Below are 6,211 nucleotides of genomic sequence, written 5' to 3'. Positions count from 1 at the left end.
TTTTAATAGTTAAAGAACTATTTGAAATATAAGAAATTTCCAAGAACATATACAATCCAGCCCAAAACTAGGGTGTCACTGAGTGCATGCGCGTCTAAGAAAAATACATAGTCTAACATAATGTCTAAGGGAACAACTGAAATACAACTGGAAAGTAAGGTGGAGAGCCAAGGCCAGCAAACGTCATGCAGGTACCTCAATAAGCTCCTAAGTCAGAAGCCTCGATCAACCACCGCCACTGGATCCAAAGTGCCTGAATCTACACACGAGGTGCAGGGGGTAAAGTGAGTACACCAAATCAGTAAGTAACAAGTCCAATCTTTGGACTGATAGGTAGTGACGAACTTAACCATCCTCAAGGATAATAGAAAGAAACGACTTCTCGGGTCTCAACAGTATTGGCGTGAATCCTTAACATGATAATTAGCATGCTTTACAGCTCATTAACTTAATCACATAATTACAACATAGGTATCCGAAAGAAAAAGTCACTAAGCAGTGCCATGGAATGATCCAAGCCGCGATTCTCATGGTGCACGCCCACACAACCGTCACTTGGCATTTGCATCACCTCAATAGTAATCATAGAACACATAGGTCAGGGTTTCGAACCCTTAGAACCAAGTTTGGAAGCGTTACATACCTCAAGCCAATCTAAACTCTAGCCTACGATGCCCTTGCCTCTCGATTCAGCCTCCAAACGCCCCGAATCTAACCAAAATCTGAACTATAACATTAATATATACTAAAGGAATGAAACCCATACGAAAATTATCAATTTAGACCAAAAATCCCCAATTTTCTCAAACTCGACCACCAGGGCCCACGTCTCAGAATTCGATAAAAATTACATCACAATCATCCTCCCACGAGTCTATACATACCAAGAACATCAAAATCGGACCTCAAATAGCCCCTCAAATCCCCAATTAAATTCTCCAAATTTCAAGCCCTGATCTCCCAACTTTCTTCCCTAATTTTCACTAATATCATGATTAAACAATGGAAAAATATCATAAACACAAATAATAAGGCCCAAGTAAATTATCCCATTGAAAATCCTTGATTCCTCTTGAAAATCACTGCCCAAAGCTCTAATCCCGGCCAAAAATGGTGAAGAATGACCAAAAATTCTCGAAGGAACTTTTATGTACACTCTGCCCAGCACTTCCACATCTGCGGTCCCCATTATGCATCTGCGCAAAATCCTCCACTTCTGCGGAATTCATTAAATGGCATTTTCTGCTTCTGCGGTTGCCTGACCGAACATGCGGTCATTGCAGATGCGGGGGACCAAACCGCACCTGCAACCCCTGCTGCGCACCTGCGCTACATAACCGCTTCTGCGGACATCGCACCTGCGGTCCCCAATCTGCAGGTGTGGAAATAACCGGAACAACAAAATCTGCAACACAACTCAAATTCCAAACTTACCGTCAACCACTCAAAACCATCCCAAGGCCCTCGGGACCTCAACCAAACATACTGACAAGTCATACAACACTATTCAAACTTGTACCAATCCTCGTAACACTCAAAACAATGCCGAAACACCAAATCACCCTCGAATTCAAGCCTAAGGATTCCAAAACTTTCGAATTCTATAAATGATCAAAAAGTCTATCAAACCTCGTCTGAATGATTTGAAATTTTGCATACACATCTCAAATGACACAATGGACCTACTCTAATTTCCAAAATTCCATTTCGACCCCGATATCAAAATTTCCACTACCAAACAAAAACGTCAAAATTCTAATTTCGCCAATTCAAGCCTAAATCTACCACGGACCTCCAAATTACATTCCAAACATGCTCCTAAGTCACATATCACCTCACAAAGCTATCTGAACCATAAAAACCAAGTTCCGAGATCATTTACTCACAAGTCAACTTCCGGTGGACTTTTCCAACTTTATAATCAACTTTAGTACAATCATTCCGAACCTGAGCCAATCCACCCAACACAACATAAAAGAGCTGAACCATACAAAAATAAAGCAGAAGTGGGGGAAACGAGGCTTAAACTCTAGGAATGACCGATCGGGTCGTTATATTCCCCCCCGCTTAAACATGCGTTCATCCTCGAACGCGCCAAAAGTTGTTCCAAAAGCCTAGAAATCGCTGTATAACCTGACAATGCACATACTCGGAGGTGATCCCATGTCACCCTATCTCATATAGGTCTGATAACACAACATAACTGAAATTTCACAATCCAACCTTGCCCATTAACCTTAGAACCAAATTTCCACTTCTGAAATCATCTATAAGATCATAATCTTACATCGATATACCGAATAAATCTGAACACGTTGTACCAATCCATAACCACAATTCAAGATGGAAATTACAAGATATACCATACGACTTGAACACTCGCAAAAACTTCAAATCACAACAACCGGATACTGACAATAAACCTCTTATCAAATAAAAGCCTCATTCCAACACTTTCATACTGCCAACGATGAATGAAACATGCAGAAAGTCATAATCATCCCTTAGATCAACCAGTCATGGAGCTCTATCTCTTTTGGAAAGGACTATAGTATTTTCTAAGACGAAACCCGATATTATCCTTCCAACATGCTTAAATCGAATCCGATAGTATTCATTCTAGGTCCCCAATGACCTCAATCTCATCCAACACAACTACCCTATTGACATGACACATCAATACCATCTAAAGCCATAACTCGTGCAATCCGTGCACCAAAAAGCAACAACCTAAATGTACTTAAATCATGAAAAATGACTCAAATAAGAGGGATGTAACGCAAGCTCATCAGTACCATCACAACACAACGCTGAGAACCCATCACACATCATAGAACCAGAACACATGAATATAACCCGAAGGATCATACCTCTACATAACTTCGCCCCAATGCGCGACCTTATCCAAACATTGGTCCACATGAAACATCTCAAGACACTATGCTCAACTTCAACAACCACGCACAATTTGTTGTCTAGCACCAAAAGCAAATCATTATAACCATGGCGAATCAAATAACATAACACCACACAAATCCGAAAGGACACAACCGATACACCATCCACCGAGTAATACCCAATACTCTTCCCACTCGAATTACACTATGAGACCCCAATAAAACCACACCATATGTGCCTATAACCAACAATTCATAATGCTTCACAATGCGGAAGGTAACTCATGGACCACCCCAGAACACTAATAATCTCAATAACAATCGAATCAACAAATCCCCCAACAATAGCAACTCGGAGTCAACAAAGCCGACTCGATGCAGAACACCCATCCATTAGATGGGCCTTCAAAAATTAAATCACTCTATGGGGATATAACTCGTCGAATCTCGCCACTCAATTAGTGGATCCCCAGAATAGCCAACGTCGCCGACTTAGCGCCACCGTCCAGAATAACACGACACGGAGACAACCAGTCCATACCCAGCATCACACAAAAATCTAACATACTAAGCAACAAAGGATCCACTCGAGTATCCAAACCCCGATAGTTATCACACAAGACCGATATACGCGGTCCACAACCACGACATGACCTGTCTATGAGAGCTCCCGGTCTCCAAATCCATAAGGCACATGAATCACCATATTTGATCCCAACTCTACTGCTCGAACATCTAACACACATCTAATACTCGATCATTCCACGAGAGATACTCCTAAAATTCTTCTGTGCTACCAAGAAAACTTGAATATCAGCAGTCGATCCAACAAGAGAATGCCACAATACTAATAAAGTATCCATAACTCAAACACATTGCACTTTCTGAAATGTATACCCTCATCAAGCCACCCCAATTAGTACTACTATTTCCCTAATCTTCTAAAATTGTCCATGCTACTTAAGAATTTATGACCTTCCTTTCAAAATCGAACCGTGACCTTACATTTGCAAATGTCAACCCTACACAACATACCGCATGTACCATGCCACTCTATGATAAATATGAGAACTTCATAACCCCTTCTGAACCACAAGCATCTACGTACTCAACTAGCCAAGAACCTTCCATTTGAACCCATCTAGAAGAAAATCACTATACATCACATGCTCCCCACGCCCGCAGAATATATACATCTCTAACCATGGTAGAAACCATAAAGAACTCTTCGAATTCCATTTGCACAAAACCAAACCGTCAGGACTGAATCCTTCTAACTCAACCAAGCTACTCATGTCACTAAAACCTAAGAGCATTGCCGCGAAACACTTGTAGAAACTCATTACCTCATAAACACCGAAAGAACTAATCATATCTTTTACAATGCCGATCCGACCTACTATTATGCTATCCCATCTATCCAAGTTCTTTCTGATTTACCTTCAACTTGATACCTCTTCTCACTATAACACCACAATCCTCGACCCCGACTCACCACACGAGTCCCAAGCATAAAACCACATCATTCTAAGGCTCATAAGCTACAGACCACTCTCTCAAATATCCCAAAAGCACCACATTCGAAATACTCACCCTGAAGGGACTTCTTGTGAATCTAAAGCCATTACCTTCACCTTCTTGATATTGATGTGTAGAATCCATAATGATAAAAAAATGCCACCAGTCTTGCCATCCCCCAATGTAAACCCCCGTTCTTAGCCAAATATACACCCTAAAGATTTTCATTTACTATATGTAAATGTTGAATCCTTCAACACTATTCTCGAGAGTCATCCACTCTACTCAAATTTCAATTAGGCTGATCAAATGAACCGGACGACCTGTGCCTCATTAGAATAGCAACACCTATGGAAATAATCCCACCTTAATGAACCAAACAAATTCCTGCTCTATGCACCGTACATCCTTTACCAATAACAACTCAAGTCATTCTGTGATTCTCATACACCCATAAGGCATAACATAACTTTTATTAAAATTCCCTTTACTCGAACCATCCTCGATCTCAACCATAACTTTTATTAAAATTCCCTTTACTGATTCAGTAGTATATCTCAAACTAAAACCAATACAACACATAACCATGCCATCAACTAATCATAGCGGACTCCCCCACTTGGCTCAAAGCCATAGGTCAAAACATGCAGAACTTACAATGCCCATACTCTACTACTACCATAATACCATAGTGAGGTTTAACTAAATCCTTCATAAGCTCGTGCAACACAACCCATCTAGTACTTCAAATCATCTACAAATCTCGCATCAACCCTCTTAACAGTTAAGACAACTCGCATATGTGATCCACACTCGAACTGCAACACATATAATTCATTGGTAAGAGAGGACTTTCAACAAACAACATAGGGGTCACACAATTTCTGAACACTTCGTAGGAGATACCCCACCTGCTCCACCTCAGACTATCTTCTCCTTATACCCTTCCACTGCCATAAACATCACGCAATCACCAATCTTCCTGAGTCTGAACCCAAATAGCGACATAAATTCCACCTCACTCCCTAACTAAAAGCATGAAAAGATCCTTCAATACACTCTAACTCGGGCTATATATCAAATCACGATGGAAATCAAGCACCAAATAGTTCTTTCTACCCTCAAACAAACCCTTCTCGTTACATTCAAATCACATGAACACATCTCGTAGTCACATCATACTCCTCACATAGCCATCCCGTCATCACTTCCACTAATAGGGACACTACCGAACATATAAATCTAGAAGCATGTGCTCATAAAATCAATACCTCAGTGTTCAAGCTACAAGCAAATCCCGGCCTCAAGTCCTCCATACTGGCCCAATATCAGCACACAAAAACCACATCTTGCCCTTCAATCAGGGAATCACAAGCCATCGATACACAGCTGATACCGAGTGATCATGCGCGCACATGAATGCGTGGAAGGAATTTAAGGAGTTAAGCTTCAAGCCAAATCAATGTCGCACGATAGGAATTCAAGAATCTGAAGTTTATTTCCTAAAGGTTCTGTAGCCTCTTGAAGATATGTATAGATGTCTCCTTACCGATCCGCGAGATTCTACTAAACCCGCTCATGACTCGTGAGACCTACGTAACCTAGGCTCTGCTACCAACTTGTCACGACCCAAAACCCGGCCCGTCATGATGGCGCCTATTGTGAAACTAGACAAGCCTTAACTCAACAATCAACACAATAATAATAAGTTTGAAAACATTTATGGAAGCTTTTAATAGTTAAAGAACTATTTGAAACATAAGAAATTTCCAAGAACAGATACAATCCAGCTTAAA

The sequence above is a fragment of the Nicotiana sylvestris genome, chromosome 3, assembly GCF_000393655.2.
Source record: "Nicotiana sylvestris chromosome 3, ASM39365v2, whole genome shotgun sequence".
Lineage (NCBI taxonomy): Eukaryota > Viridiplantae > Streptophyta > Magnoliopsida > Solanales > Solanaceae > Nicotiana > Nicotiana sylvestris.
The sequence above is the reverse complement of the archived record's forward strand: the minus strand, read 5'-3'. Positions refer to the sequence as shown.